At 44.3% G+C, this 16,433-nt stretch overlaps 1 long non-coding RNA gene across 3 annotated transcripts in view; it reads right to left on the bottom strand.

The window, feature by feature from the left end:
• Positions 1-516: 516 nt before the first annotated feature.
• Positions 517-16,433, bottom strand: part of LOC309527178 — a 29,201-nt gene continuing 13,284 nt past the window's right edge. The window contains exons 5-6 of one of the 3 annotated variants that reach the window (XR_014217125.1): positions 4,746-4,918; positions 517-2,953 (exon numbers count right to left, since the gene is read on the bottom strand). This is a non-coding gene — a long non-coding RNA (uncharacterized lncRNA). Of the gene's footprint in view, positions 2,954-4,745; positions 4,919-13,974; positions 14,102-16,433 lie in introns of all 3 variants that reach the window. The other 2 variants (XR_014217126.1, XR_014217127.1) reach the window with 2 other exon arrangements.

The following is a 16,433-nucleotide window of genomic DNA, read 5'->3' as shown; positions in this document are numbered from 1 at the left end:
AGAAGAGAGAAAACTTTTCCTGCTGAATGGACCAGGATGATTGTTTGTTCTTACAGGGTGAGAGTGCTAAGAATCTCCCACTGAGGATGCAGATAAGATGTTTGCAGTGTATGCAAACAAAAAGCCCCTGTAAATAGGGTATGTCATCTGGGTATGTCATCTGAGGTTGGCCGGATGACATCGTGCAGTTACAGTTTACCTCATATACCAATTAACACAAGATAAAAATGTTTAAATGGTTATAAATGAAAAGCAAGTACTCTCAGATTTGTAAGCCAATTTTTTGAGGACTCAAAAAAATCTATTGTACTTGGCTATACCTTGGTTATGTTGTGTAGCAAAGTACTGTTGACTTGGTTTAAAAGGAGGAAATGATATTGTTACAGACCACCCCAATCTCTGCTAGGCGGTAGCAAGATTGCCGTGGTGTTGGCACTTCACTAGGATTTGTGATCTTTTGGAATGAGAAACAGCGAAGACTAGTATCTTTAAGGAATATAGTTTATTTTACACATATTTACAACCTGAGTTTTGATGGAGGAAGTGCAAAACATTACTCCCCAAGAGTGTCTCTCGTGGCTCCTCTCATGGCTTCAGCACGCTTGGGGCCAAAGCAGCAGCTAGTCATGTCCCCTGATATTTCAGTGCAGTATCTCCCAGCCAGTTCTGGCCCCTCCTTTCTCCTTCCCCAAATCCCTTGCTCAGAACCTCAGTTTAAAAGGACACCTTTTTTCTTGTGGCCCCCACCCTGCGTTACCCTGGTAACTTCCCCCTCCATGCTGGCATTGTCTTCTCCCTGGCTGATAGCTCCCATTATCAAACAAACCTTTGGTAGATTTGCAAAACTAAAAACGCATGCCAATTAATAAATTTTAGAATGGGGCAAGATTAGATGTAGAGGCACAAAGCATTTTAAAAATCAAGACTCCTTGTGCTCCGCTCCATTCTGCTCCCCCTTTCATTCCACCCAGGGTGGCCCTGCCCTCTGCCTGCACCTTAGAGGTGGTGCAACACAGCGAGTTAGGCCTCAGCAGCCACAGCCTCTCGTCTTCCTCGTCTGCTCTCCAGCAGCTGCTACAAGCTGCCCAAGGGAGGAGGCTGGCAGCAGCGGCCATGGAGAGGCAATGGGATGCTCCCTCACAGCTGCCACCGCTGCTGTCACTTGGGACAAGCACCAGCTCATGCTTCTCCCTGAGTTTGGCACTGACAAGGGAAACAGGGACATTCTGGGATCAAATCAGAAGCCAGGATGCCTTTCACAATTCGAGAGCTGTCCCTGGACACTTGGAGGGCATGCAGTTCTCTCCCACGATGGTCCTTGTGGGGAATGAGATTTGGGAACAATGACCACCGAGAGGGAGGCCATATTTCTCAACACAAAAACTTGAGTAGGTAACAGGTGGGCAAAGTCTGGTAAAGGGGAGTTCTTGTTCCGCCTAATGCAGATGTCAGTTAATTAGAGGAGAAGGTTATATCATTAGCGGCCAAATCGATACAAAAAAGATTAAGAGCTTTGGACAGCAAGCTCCTGTGCTTTCCAGTACAGCACCTGGGGCTGTATTTAGCTAAAACTCAATATACATTAGCAACACAATCAATGTAGAGTTGCACTGGGATGTCTTCTTGAAATACTTTAATTGGACTCTTTCTAGAATTATCAATGCTAAACAAGACGTCAGCTTTAAGCAGAATCGCTCTCCATATATGATGGACAGCCCAGGGCCTAGGAAGCCACATTCTCTTTAATTATAGCTTTCCTTCTTTTCTGATGCATATTAATAGTTATTCCCCCCCCCCCAAAAAAAAAAAAATTTAACTGGCCTTGAAAGATTTGACAAGTGTTATTGGCAAGAAAGTGGAGGCACTCAGAACTATTCCTGATGGCCAATTCTGCCACCTTCCTTGCCAAATTAATGGGTCAGCCCCCTCTTCCCAGACCTAAAATTCTTCTGAACAGATAAATCACCAGCAATCGGACCAAATGACCGCCAACCTTTTATCGTGGATTTATGTTCCGAAAAGAACACAAATCAAACTGTGCTGAACCTGCTTGAAATCATCAGGTCAATAAGCAGAAAATGCCCAATCAATAACATCCATGATTGGCCGATATCTGACATTGCAATATTACATGAAACTGCACAACTGGCGCTAATAACACAATGCTTTCCCTAAAATGTTTTCTGTCATGTTTATTCAATACAGAAGTGCATAGCATAAGCTTATCTAATTCTGTCATCTGCACTGTGCTTTTTAACTTGTTCATAAATGAGCTGGAGCTAGGGGTAAGCAGTGCAGTAGCCAAATTTGCTGATGATGCTAAGTTGTTCAGGGTCATTTTTGTTATGCTATAACCTCTGGTCAAAAACTAGATTTGCCACTTAAATTTATTTATTTTTACTGTGCCTATATCACTAGCCTGAGCCAGAGACATAGAGCAGGTTAAGCTTCTCCGACTACATCCGCATGTTGGGCTGTTGTTAAAGGCAGAGGAGGATTTTAATGTTGTTGTTGCTCTAAACAACTCTCCCTAAAGTTAAGGTTTGGAGAGCATTCCTATTTTTTACAATTACTTGGTCCAGTAAAGGATATTCAATATATTCTATAGAGCCATCATTCTATAGGACAGCCTCACTAGTTTACTATTTAAAAAGAACTGAAGGAGAGAAAAGATGAAAATAACGGTGATGAAATCACTCTATTATAATGTTGTGAGAGTACAGAACAATGCGGACTTCTAAGGGCCATGACTTTGTGGTTTCCAGACATTTCAGCTTTTGGCTAAACAATTAAGTAAATGAGATCCTTTGACAGAACAACACCCCTCTTCCTGGCCATTATCATTTGGCAGTTTCCAGTAGGCCCTGTGGTAAAGGTGCGTCTTCTTCAGAGCAATTTTCAAGAAGGCAGTAGCTTTTTACATACTTGCTCTGGAAGGATGTTCTTTGCTTACCTAAAAATGAGAAAAAGAGATAGTTTAGAACGAGAAGAAAGTTAAGCAGACTGCATGCAGACCCCACCAAGCATCAGGGTGAGGCTAGCATCTCAAGGTAGCAAATGTTGGGGCATTTATTTATTTATTTATTTGCTGTTGTTCAGAGTTTGCTGTGCCTGCTGAGAGGCTTCCTGAAGTGCTAATTCCAACCTTTGCATTTGACTTCTGAGTTGAGGTGAAGAGGTGATGTGGGGCTACAGACATTCAGAAAGGGAAATTACCTTGGCAACATGGAATACAATGCCAGGAAGAAGAAAAAACATAGCTACATGGGCATAGGGAATGTCACTAGCGAGACTATTCTACTTCACTGAACAATTCCACTTAGACAGTGATGTGTGTGTGTGCAGTTAAATTCTCTTGAATTAACCAATATATCACCAGTATAGGTCTGGGATCCCCATGAACCTTCAACCTGTGGGGCTGTCTTAGCATTCAAACGGTTGCAAGCTGCAGCTAGTTTGGACAATGGAGCCCTGCTCTTCTCAACATTATATTATGGGAAATTGCTTACAAAAATGTGTATATCTGGAGAAATTCATACTAAAATGCTGGTGAATATTCATGAGGACCTGATGCAGAAATGTGATGAACTGAACTTAAAAATAGGAAACTGAGAGAAACCAGTACTGGCAGATTTGCCCATTCTCTTTCAAAGTTTCACGGAATTCAGCTTCATTAGGCTGGTGGTGTCCAGCATAACAAGGATGCTATGCAGCAGGCTGCTTGTACAGTGTTATTCAAGAAAAATATAATTGCGCAGCTAGCACATTACAGCATAGTCCGGAAATAAGCTGGCATTTACTTAGCACACAGAAGGGCTTTATTACAGTGTATGCTGGAAGATATTGCTCGATTAACCCTGTCTCCTTTGCTCTAACCTCTAAAATTACACTCTCAGAAATTGCAACGCAAAAACCAGCAGCTCCAAATGCCCTCGTGACAGGCCTGGACGACCCAGCACAGGTTGCCTGTTACTGAATAACACTCTGGTCTGGTTTGCACATTTCTTTAAAACGTAGCTAAAGTAAACTATGCTCTGTGCAGTGTACCAATGTTCACTGCTGAAGCTGTGAGCACTTCCTCCCTCATCCCTACCAGTGGTGTAGGAAGGGGGGCGGAGGGGTGGGCCGCCCCAGGTGCCACTCTTGGAGGGGTGACAAGATGGCCCCTGCCTCCCCCCAGCTGTAGAGCAGCCAAGGGCGCCTGCAGTCCGTATGGGCGCCGCTCGTGTGGCATCCATATGGGATCCTGCTCACGCGGCAGCCTGTACCGTCACCATGCACGAGCAACAGCCCATATGGACTGTGCATGTGCAGCATCTCATACAGTCACTGCACATGTGCAGTCCGTACGGGATGCCACACATGCGCAGTCTGTACAGGCTGCGCTGCCCCGGGTGCCGGAGAGGGTTCCTCTGCCACTGATCCCCACCACTTCTCCTCCTGCTGCTGCTGCTGCCGCACTGCTGGAAAACAAGCCATGGTTTGGTTTAGCATTACCTCTGAGCCAAGGTTCATGGTTTGTTTCACCCTACCCCAACAAACAACAAATGATAAACACAGTTTGTTCTTTTCTGCCTCTATACCCCACATTTCAGTCCGGCAGACTCATCAGGGCCTTAGAGTGAAAACAAGATACAGTACTATAAAATAAATTTTAAAGCAATGTTTTCTTTTTTTAAAAAATACACTTATTTCTTTATTTGTTTGCTTGTTTCTAAAGGACAGGTGTCTTTGCAGCGACTTACCAATTCCCCTGTTTAAACCAACCAGTCTAGCACAGTTTAACAGACAAAGAAGAGAAGCAATGGCATTTCTCTGGCTGCTTTCATCGCATGTCATACATGCTGTATGCATACCCTGAACTTGACAAAGTGTTCCCCCCTGTACAGTAACTCATCTGACTCCAATGTAGTGCTCCCTGAAATGGAAGAGTTACACATTACCTTTCCAGTTTAATTAAATGTTCCTGGGATAAATCTCGTGTTTATATATGCTTGCAATGTGCTTCTACTACTCCTGACTGCTCCATTTATAAACTGACTGGATGCAGTCCAATCATCTCCAGTTAATGTACCTGTCACTCACTGAAAGCTCAGACTCCTGGGAGGTTTGCTGTCCGAGTCCTTTTATTTGCTACAGTTATTAACTGTTATGTCTCTGAAACTGAGTTATTTATATTCATTAGATATCTGTACACACACACACACACCCTTTGAGCCATTATCTTTTACCAGAATGGAGGACTGCAGAAGTCCAACATTGCAAGCGTCTACTTTGAAAATATTGAGAGTGCTAGTTACATAGAAACGGCAGTGTGTGGGATGTGGAAATCTCAAGGGTTGGTTCCAAGGCCGGCTGGAAACAAGAAACTGATCGACACGGAGCTATGAGTCAAGGTCAACTGTATTTTTAATACCATTTCTTTAAAATATTTATATCCTGCCTCTTGAATCAAAACCGTGTGTGTACTGTATATAAAACAGCAGTAAGGAACATAGCTCAATCAGTAGAGCATGAGACTCTTAATCTCAGGGTCATGGTTTTGAGCCCTGTGTTGGGCAAAAGATTCCTGCATTGCAGGGGGTCGGATTAGATGACCCTTGTGGTCCCTTCCAACTCTACAGTTTAACGCTTCTATGATCAGCAGCATCAACATGCTAATAACCGAGGAAAACAGCATCAGCTTCTGCTTAAAGCTGTGGGAAACAGCGTAGGTGGGGCATCACTTTCTAGTTCATAGAGGTGTGGGGCAGGAGATGGGATACTTAGCACCACTACAAACTTATAAAACTTTACTTCCCCTATAAAACCTCATTTCTAAGTGTCATGCTTTCTCCTAGGGTCCTGTGCATTCTAAGGACTCCTCCTGTCTAGGCTTCCAGCTTCACGCAAAAGACGTTACATTGCAGAGGGTTAGGATCTCCTGTGATCCTTCTGTGATCCTATGACACAGACTCTTGGTTCAGGAAATTCTGAAAGTTTTATTAAGGAAACTAGCACACTGCATTGTCTCAGAATACAGGCTACAAGGCTCAAAAGGTACACCAAGAGAAACTTGGCTAGGCAAAGCAAATGTGTTGCCTCCACACCTGACACACGTGCCCTGGCTCTACTTTTAAAGTGGTGGGACTGGTCTTTTGTGCAGTTCTTGTTCAAGGTAAGAAGGCAGTGCTTCCAAGGAAGCACTTCTACAAGGAGACTGGATCTGTTCGTGCCTGTGCTGATGGTGGCATGTCATGTGGACTTACCTTCCAGTCCTTACAGTTAGGGCGATTGCAGGAAGGCCTTCAATTGCCTGTGAAAGCACCCATCTTTGCTGCTCACCTGAGCTCCAAAACATAAGGAGCTCATGCCACAAAACGGGTGCCACAAAGGAAACGGCCCTCATCTGAACTCTGGCCAACCTAATTTCAACAGGCTTCAGGACATTCAGGAGGGTGGAGGGAATCATCTCAGTTCCACTTGCCGGCTAAGGGCTTTGCATATTCTTGTTGCACAAGTGCTGATGTCATTCCTGGTCAGCAGCAGTGAATCGGGGGATCAGTGGCAGACACTGCTGAGGTCTGAGGCCTCAGCAGATGTCTAACAAAGCTGATTCCTTGCAAACATAAATGAGACAGGAACATATCCACAGTCCACTCAGCAGCAACTTTCTAGTGAGGCGGATGCCTGACCACAATTCTGCCGCATGTTCCCGTAACTAGGCTGGGTATGAAGCAATAATAAGGAAGCCCATCGAAGCAGGGTGTGTGTGGTTTAGCAGAGAGCACACAGACACAGCAGCAACTACCAATTAGAGCAACTATTTCTGCAGAGTTTTATAGGGTTTGCTTGATGCAGAAAGGCTGGATTCTTGACTTGGAGAAAGCCCTGCTCCTAGTATCTGTTCCAAGAACTGGGGCCACTAAAAAATAACAAAGGGCCTGGGTCAGATTTGTTTTAGGGAAAGTGCATTTTGGAATACAGCAGTGATACAGATTGCCCTATAGGGACTGGGAGAGTAGATCAAGGAGGAATGAGAGGAAGAGAATCATTTTGAAAGTGGATTGCAGCGCAGGAGGTTGCATGGCTCTACCTGCCCCTCCCTGTTTCTCCTACCCTGTTTTTGAAAATATTGCAATAGTTCTACATTCCGGTCCTCAGATGGTTATCAGCAATTCTCTTATTTGCAACTGATGTAACTTCCCGCCTCTTCTGCATTTAAGCATCTTTGGCTCTAAGGGACTGTAATAATCACATTTTAACTACAATCATGAAAAAGAGTGCTTGTTATTCTTTAGAAAATTGCACTTCTCGCTGTAATTATGCATCAACAAAGCTTTTTAACTCCCATTGTCTGATCATACTAAAAGCAGTGTTGAAAATGAAGCCGTTCTTACGTTTCTTTTAATAATGAAAGCTAACAGCACACTTAGGGTTCTTGGTTCTCTGTCCAAGTGCAAAGGAGGATGGCAGATTCTTAACTATTCTATCTAAAAGTAGATATGTACTGCATTCACTTAACTGTAACTGCAGTGATGGCTGCTAGGGTCAAAGATCAGAAATTCATCCCAAACATCAATTCTACATTTGAAATCCCGGTTATGTCTGGGAAAATCCGGACGTATGGCAGCCCTAATGGCTGCAGACATACCGTATTTTTCGCTCTATAGGACGCACTTTTCCCCCTTCAAAAATGAAGGGGAAATGTGTGTGCGTCCTATGGAGCGAAGATGCCATAGCCCCGCGACCCTCTCCCGGCTGGAGCCTCTTTAGCCACGCGTCACCTCTCCAGCTGGGAGAGCGCGCGCGGGGCTGAAAAAGCCATATCCCCGCGACCCTCTCCCAGCTGGAGAGGTGACGCGCGGCTATGGCAGGAGCCTCTCCGCTGCGCCTTTCCGCTGCTCCCTGACCTGCTCTTTGGGGCTGGTGGTGGGCTTCCCCCCGCCAGCCCCAAAGAGCAGGTCAAAAGGAACCTGAAGCCTGGAGAGCGAGAGGGGTCGGTGCACGCCAACCCCTCTCACTCTCCAGGCTTCCAAGGTAGCCGCCTGAACGGCACCTTGTTTTAGAGCAGGAAAACACGAGGGGGAAAATTCTCCCCCTCTCTGTGCAGCGCCTCCTGCCGCTTTGCTGAAGGGGCGCTGGGCTGAGAGGGGGAGAATTTTTTTTCTTGTTCTCCCCCCTCTAAAACAAGGTGCGTCCTATTGTCCGGTGCATCCTATGGTGCGAAAAATACGGTATATAGTCATGATCGTACCCCAACTTTCAGCACAGTCTGTGGCGGAGAGAAGTCCAGAATCAGAGGTAGAGGCTGAAGCAGGAGAGTGGAAGGAGGGAGGCCAAAAGGCTGGTGAAGAGTCATGGGTGTTTCCCCCTCATGCTGCAACAAGCTCCTCTCCCCATAGTCTCCCAGAATCAAGAGAGGCATGAAGAGAGCAGAGAAGTTAGCTTTAAGCAGGCAAAGTCTCAGATTGCTTGGGGAAAACCCTGAAGAGGAGGAGACTTAGGCAGATGTGGGGAGACAGGGACCTTTAGTCTCCACAACTGCTTCATGAAGAAGTGTTGCTGTGCTCGTTAGGCCTAACGCTCCTGTGCAGATCCTGTTTTTGCTAATAAAGAGTTAACTCCAACTTGCTCGGTGTGGTTTCCAGCATCTGCTGCTGATTATAACAAGGTGGTCAGCTTGTAATGGGAATGGTGAATTAGGACATTGTGGGGAAGGTGCATGAAAGAAGAGGCAAACATGGAAGGGGCTGAGCACCTCTGCATCCAACCAACCAACCAACCAACCAACCAACCAACCAACCAACCAACTGTCCTCTGTAAGTGTCCCTCTCCACATTCCCATTATCTCATGATACACAGCGTGAGACTGGAGCACACATTTACCAATATAAGAGTCTGCATTTCTGCCCCAAGGCATCAGATCTGCAGTACAGGAAGCTCCTTGATAAACATGGCCTTAGATACTCTTAAGTTATCAGACTGGGGGGGGGGGAATGCACTGGACATCGAGAAACCAGCCCAAAGTTATTCTGGGTGAGATCTTAATTTCATAACCCCCAGGTTATTTTCTGGCCACCATAGAAGTCCCCTTTCCCCAGAATGAATGGATTTGGAAAGTTTCTGAAACCAGATTCTGGAGTAAAACACAACTGATGGGCTTGATTCTATCTGGCAAACACAATGACTCTCATAAAATGTATGATGCTGATGCTGTAAGCCTGTAACACTTATGACTTAATTTTCTTCAGATTGTCTAATAGTGCATCTTACGAAGCAACATCCAGGAAATAAGTTTTACATTTGCAGCTAATGTACTGACAGCATATAAACCTTATTGGCTGATTTACTGCTCCATGATGAGAATGTACATGGTACCATCTTATCTTTTATCTGAGTCAATGTGGCCAATAAAAATAGGAATTCCAATACGCCCAATTAGTTTAGCTTGAAAGCATCTCATCTCATCTCATCTCATCATTAGGGTTGTTATCCATCCAGAGTTTTCTGGGAACCTCATGATGTCTGGTCACTTGGCCAAGGCTGAAAGGGCCAAACCATTCTCCACCTCCTTGGTACAGTGACAAGTGAGCCCTAATGTTAGACAATAGGCAGTTTTAAATTTGCATATACAGTGGTACCTCGGGTTACAGACACTTCAGGTTACAGACGCTTCAGGTTACAGACTCCGCTAACCCAGAAATAGTACTTTGGGTTAAGAACTTTGCTTCAGGATGAGAACAGAAATCGTGTGGTGGTGGCACAGCGGCAGCGGGAGGCCCCATTGGCTAAAGTGGTACCTCAGGTTAAGAACAGTTTCAGGTTAAGAACAGACCTCCAGAACAAATTAAGTTCTTAACCCAAGGTACCACTGTATATTTAAATTAATCATAGAGGGTTTACTTCTTCTGACAGAATGGCGACCACACGGTATGGCTGAAAAGCTAAGATGAGGGGTTACCCCTCTATCTTTTCATATAGCTTATTAATAAAATGGAGCCAATGCTCACATTTCACTGTTTCGTAGATTAGAGGACTATAACCTTGGGCCCAACCAAGAATGCATTGGACTTAAGAAAAAACAGAAATAAGATTCATGGTGCAATTCTGTATGTGTCTACCCAGAAGTTAGCCCATTCATTTTCAATGGAACTTCCTGTCAGTGAGTATGGGATTGCAGACATAACTTCCATTCCCTCAAATTTGAGAGTATTCTCCGAGTTCTGAAGAGCACTGCGAGTATCATACAAAGGACAAGAAGAATACAATTGGGGAACTAAAACAGAGTTGTCTGGATAAACCACCATTATTACACAATTTCAGAAGAGATAGCCCCTTCTTTATCCGAGAGAAGGGATGCCTCTTCAAAGAAGATGCCTGCCATATATATATATTTAACTGCCAGTGCTTGCAGTAAACTTCCTTCCTTTTGAAAAAAATACTCTGCCCAGGTAGTTTTCTGACCGCTCAAGAACAATTAAATGAACTGATTAATTGACAAAACCTGTAGCTCTAGTAATAATCACTCTTCGTTTAAAATGTAGGCAACTGCTGTGAAGAGGTTTTAATGACAATTCCTAAGTGCTCAGTCCAAAGATGTAGGCAGGAAAGATGTCCACATTTTAGCAAGGGCGATAACAAGCTCAGGACTGAAGCAGTTGCCCCATTTTCTGATCTGATGGAAGCATGAAGCTCTATAAAACAAGGGGAGAGAAGCCTCTCTGAAAAATGCAAGAAGACAGAGGAGACTTGTCGGGGTACAGTGTCACTTTGCATTGCCTAATGAGTGTAGTGAACATTGGGAGGCAAGGTGTGCTGCTAATGTGGAACACCATTCACAGGAAATCTGCTATGGCAGACACCATCAAAGTAGGCCATGCTTAGATAATGCAGCTGACGGGTGGCAGAGCAAACCTATGGGCTCTACTTCCCTGCAGGGTAAGCACACGTCCTTTCAGTTTAGTGAAGTGGACGTTTCTCACCACCCTCCCTCTTTCCTCCATCCAGGAATGCTGCTACTAACAGTCTGACCCATGAAGTGCTCTTCTGGCACAAGGAGACCTATCTAAAGGAAAGGAACCTGGGCCAGGCAACAGAGGAGAAAGGCTGTGTATTACACCCCAATCCTTGGCCCATTTACTTGATGGGAAGCTCCGCTGATTTCCAAGGAGCTCGTTTCCAAATAAGCTTGCTCAGATCTTGGAAAGATTGCTGTTTTTTAAATTCATGACATTCATGAATTTGGAGCCCCTGTTCACCAGCTTATGTGCTCTGAGCAGGTCACATGACTTCCAACCCACTGCACTGCCCCCAGTCAAATGCAGAGCTGAGCCTAGATAATATTTTATTATAGCTGTGCAACAACTTTTGACAAGGATGGGAGCTGTTCTGGGCATGGTGAGAGGAAAAGGGAGGAAGCAAAGAAATGGAGAATGGGATTGGTTAGTGGAGAGCCGAGGAAGCAGCAGCCAATGGAGAAGGACCAAGAACTATCTGTAGCCCTTCCTCAAGGGCAGACCCAGCTTTTGTCCTAAGCAAGTCAAGCAGATTCATGGAGGATAAGGCTACCATCCCCGATGGATATGCTTTGCCTCACTGGTCAGAGGCAGCACACTTCGGCTGCTGCATTTAGGTTTCATTTCTAGGCTTCTCATAGGTATTGGGGTGGCACTGTGAGAATAGGATGCCAAACCAGAAGGGCGGCTGGCCTGATCCATCTGTTTGTATGAGACGGAAGGGGTGAGCCTCAGGACACTGTATAATGTGCAAGGGATTGTGGGCAGCAGACCTTTCAGGTCCCACAGCAGCACTTGGGTTAGTAGAAGTTCTTGGCCATTGGACTCAACAAAACAGACCTTTCCAAGTCTGCAAATCTTCCACCACATGCTACACATGCATTTACAAATGGCTCTTAATGATCACAAGGGCTAGGAGCTAGTGTTCTTATGCTACCTGATTTTTGTCTAGATATCTGTTGTGTGGCATATACATACCACACACTCTTCTCATCCCCCGATGCTTCTATAGATGGGCTGGAAGTCAAATGCCTTTCGTAACAATGGCAAGTGCAAATGGAAAAGGGAGTGGTTTCTCTTTGTGCCGGTGTTTGATTTCTTTCGTCGTGGTGCTTTTTATTTACTTTTCCACTCATTCTTTTCTGATCATTCTTTTATTAGTTGCTGGACCAGGGGTTAAGTGCTGTACAACAAGTCCACTCCCAGAAAGGGGTTCAATGACTGGTCAGAATTGCATAAACTTGCCATGTATTCAAAAGCTCCCTGGTAGTGATGAGTCAGGGCGAAAGGATGATTGAGGTGAAATGCCTCTGTGTGGTTTTTAGAAAAATGCAATTTGCATCAGTGCAGTTGGGGACTAATAATGGATGGGATCCGATAACGAATGAAACCATTGTGTGGACCTGTGAGATCCTCCCTCTTCTGAAGCTAGTATTTGCTTTTGAGGTGTGGGGTGGGGGTGGGGGAAAGAGGCACCAAAACAACCTCAGATGTCAGAAGAGGACTTTTCCTTAGGACTGCAGCAGGGGAAACAAAAGGTTAACTACCACGCCATGCCTGCCCTGATCCAATTACTTTAACAATCAACCCCCCCAGCTGATGCAATTTGCATTTAACCTCACTCACTGTACTTTGACCCTTATTTAACACTTAAAAGAAAGAAGAATGTGCTAAGCATTTCATTGTTTGACAATCATTTCCTTTAGAACCACACAGTTAACATAAGGAAATATGTTATATACATATATCAACAAAACCCTACATTATTATTTTTTGGGGGGTGGGGAATCTAAAATTACAATGCTGATCCCTAAAAGCCACCATCAAGCCTGCAACTGTAGTTTTGTTCATGCAGTGTGCAATCACATCCGTGGTCTTTGGCATTTGAGGTGTATGATAAGTCCCAAAGCCACTAGCTGGCACTGAGCACTGAAAGCAGAGGCTGGCCTGCTTGTATAGGGCAGCAAAGTTCAGCTGTTGCTTCACCACACCATCTGTTAACTCCACTTTTGGGGTTTATTTTGGGTAAGCACCAAGCAGATGGATATCGACATAGCTGCCACCCTCTGGCCTTAATTAGCATCTGGTGCCTTTATTTAGGTGCATAACAAAAGGGAGGTACTGTCATACCTTGGGTTACGAACGCCGCGGGTTTCGCGTTTTCGGGTTGCGGACCGCGCCGAACCTGGAAGTACAGGAATGGGTTACTTCTGGCTTTTTGGCGCTCGCACATGCGGAGAAGCACAAAATGACGTCACACGCATGTGCAGAAGCGCCGAATCGCATCACGCCTGTGTGCAGACGTGGCACTTCAGGCTGCGAATGCTGCGGGTTGCAAATGTGCCTCCTGCACGGATCACGTTCGCAACCCGAGATATGACTGTACAGTGGTACCTTGGGTTACAGATGCTTTGGGCTACAAACTCTGCTTACCAGGAAGTGGTTGCTCCAGGTTAAGAACTTTGCCCCAGGATAAGAACAGAAATTGTGCGCCAGCGGCGCAGCGGCAGCAGGAGGCCCCACTAGTGAAAGCACGCCTCAGGTTAAGAACCGTTTCAGCTTAAAAACGGACCTCTGGAATGAATTAAGTTCTTAACCCGAGGTACCACTGTATTTTGGAGACACTTCACATCTAATCAATACAACTCAACTCTGTTCCAAAAGTAATGTTTACCAAACTTTTCCTCCTACAAAGGCTCCTTTGGGGATGAGACAGGATTTGAGCACATGTGGAATCTCAGAGCTCTGATTCAATTTGTTTTTAGATTTGGAGTTCGCTGCATGCACTGGTGATGGCAACAAAGACTGCTTTTTGGCTGGCTTTAGATATTGTGCATTTTGCTAATGGATTCCTGGGGCATTTATAAAAGAAGGAGCTGAAGACGAGGTGTCTGTCTTTACATTGCATGAATCAGAGTGCCCTAGAGACAACTGCAGCTATTCCATCCCAATTTATTAACTGTATCACTCATCTCACCTGAGAGTTATATGAACCCAAGCGGGGAAAGATTAATAGCATTCTTGACACGTTGAACCCAACTATGAAGTCACCATGTTGTAATGGTGAAGTCAGAGACAGATCACTAGATGCCTGGAATTAAGTGCTGAAAAGGTATGAGAGAAATGCAGAAAAATGAGGTGTGGGGTGTTTTTTTTAAGGAAGAAAGAGAGAGGCACTCATGCAGCAAGCTGATCAGGGCAGAGGGGCAGAATAATCAGACCTCGGTGAAATTGCATTTCTATTGCATATTAAACAAGCATTTCAAACTGGTATTGCACCCTAAGAGTATTTAGTCAGGTTAATGTAGCTTTTGGGTTATAGCTGAGCCACTGAGTGGCATATATTTCCATTAAAATCGATAGAATGATTGCCATGTAAGTGGTTTAGCAATGGTGTCTTCTGCAACCATTGTCTAGAGCACTCCTGTGGTTTAACCGACTGACTGCTTTAAAAGAGTACTTAACAAATTTGATCAGGAGGTGGTTTCTATTAGGGCATGTAAAGACCAGCCTGTGCATTTCTGGGCCCAACTTAAAGTGCTGCAATTGAACTTTAAAGCCCTAGATGCTTTGGGACAAGGATTCATGATGACTGCCTGTGCCCACAGCCTGAGACCTGCCTCAGAAGCCCTGCTTTCCTGCCTGTGTGTGAGAGCAGATTCAGATGAATTTCAAATCCCAAATCAAAATGGGATACTTTGTGAAGGCATTTTGAACTTGTCAGAGGTGAAGCAGGATCTTTACAATATGGTAGAAGTTGAAGCAAGGAGCCCGGAAGTGCTTTGTGGGACTTCAGCGATCCAGACATCAAAAAACACAGCAGACAAGTGTCTGCTGAAAGCAAAAGTAATGTCTCTAAAGATACCATAATATCTGGGTGGGGTGATGGAGGAAGGGAGAGCAAACAGCGAAAAGGCACAGGAGGAGTGCTCTATAATGACTGACAGGTCAAGCTTGCAATCAAAGGGAATTTTTATATTCAGAAAGTGAATCCCTTAGTTCTTTCTACTCCAAAATCCATTTTAAAGGTGCCCAGCACAAAGTCACTATACCTATATGTCTGCAATTTGGCAGGTTCCCCATGCCCAACAGGAGTGTATCTATAATATATGCAATTTTCAGCCACTAAATATAATGAGTGATGATTCCCACCCTAAACCTAAACCTGCCCTCAGAATACATATGTCATCCATTTTTGCCCCCAAATTTAAAACAGTTATATTTGGTTCTTTTGGGGGGGGGGGATGAGGTCACATTTTAAAGACTCTGGACCTCTTTGCCTGTAATTAGGCTTTAGCCACTGTGATGAGCTACTATGCATGCAAATGCCATCTACTTCTGCCAAAAGAGAAAAAGTGTTTTTTTTTTATTTCCCATGAGGTGAAATGAAACAGACTTGAACTCCTGATACAAATCCAGCAGCCACTGAAATTGTTCCATCCAGAATGGACTGTTTTATGAAACACTGAACTGTGATCCAAGCCAGATTTTATGGTTGGTGCACACCCCTATGGCAGGTACAGGGACAGGGCCTTCAAATATTTTAAATTATAAAGAAGTATTTTTCTGGAATTGGAGCCTTTTTCTGATCTTCTGCATTCTTAGCTACTTCACAACTCAGTGGAGACACTTCATAGTTCCCCACATTTTCTTATTTTTTGTACACCACATTAGAATTACCAATGCGTGGCAGTGTGTGTAAGGGTTTACTGACACATTCTGTGGCATAGTTTGAAGACAAGTGATGCCACAATCTTGCAGAAACTTTGTGTCTTATCAGTGCCTAGAGAAAAGACTGGCTGAGAATATATATATATTTCCAAGGAGCAAAGACAGGATATAAATGAATAAATTTAGCATAATATTAGGTTACCCCAGAATCATGAGTAGAACATACATTAATTCAGGAAAAGCATGATGATTAGTTCTGAAACAAGGGACAAACTATAAATCATATAAATTTCCCTGGGGCCGGAAAACAATCTCATTTCAGTGAGCATTCTCAAAACCCTGTCATTCAGGGGTGCCAACAGGATATTCTGGGCCCAGTGCACTCTGTGTGGATTGAGACCCCCAACTCACTCATAAGGCAAGTGACTTTTCATAGACGACAAGAAGTGGGAAAATCTCCATGGCTTGCAGATTGATATAAATATACAATGTTTCCAGACAACCTGTTTATTAAGGTTGAATGTTCATCCTGATTTGTTTGCAATGAAATAAGACAACATTGGCTATTTAATGAACATTCATTCTGATTGGTTTGTGGAGAGGTTAGACAATGTTGCATCAAAGCAAGTGTTATCCCACATTTTCCATATCTCAGAAGTCTGATCCTTTGCTGGTATGTGACTGAATTCCACTCAAAAATAGCGATGATCTGGAAACTCCTTTGTTCGCATAAGGAGATACAGTGGTACCTCAGGTTAAGAACTT

Source organism: Podarcis vaucheri (genome assembly GCF_965113315.1).
Source record: "Podarcis vaucheri genome assembly, chromosome: 2".
Classification (NCBI taxonomy): Eukaryota; Metazoa; Chordata; class Lepidosauria; order Squamata; family Lacertidae; genus Podarcis; species Podarcis vaucheri.
This window is presented reverse-complemented; position numbering and strand designations above follow the sequence as displayed.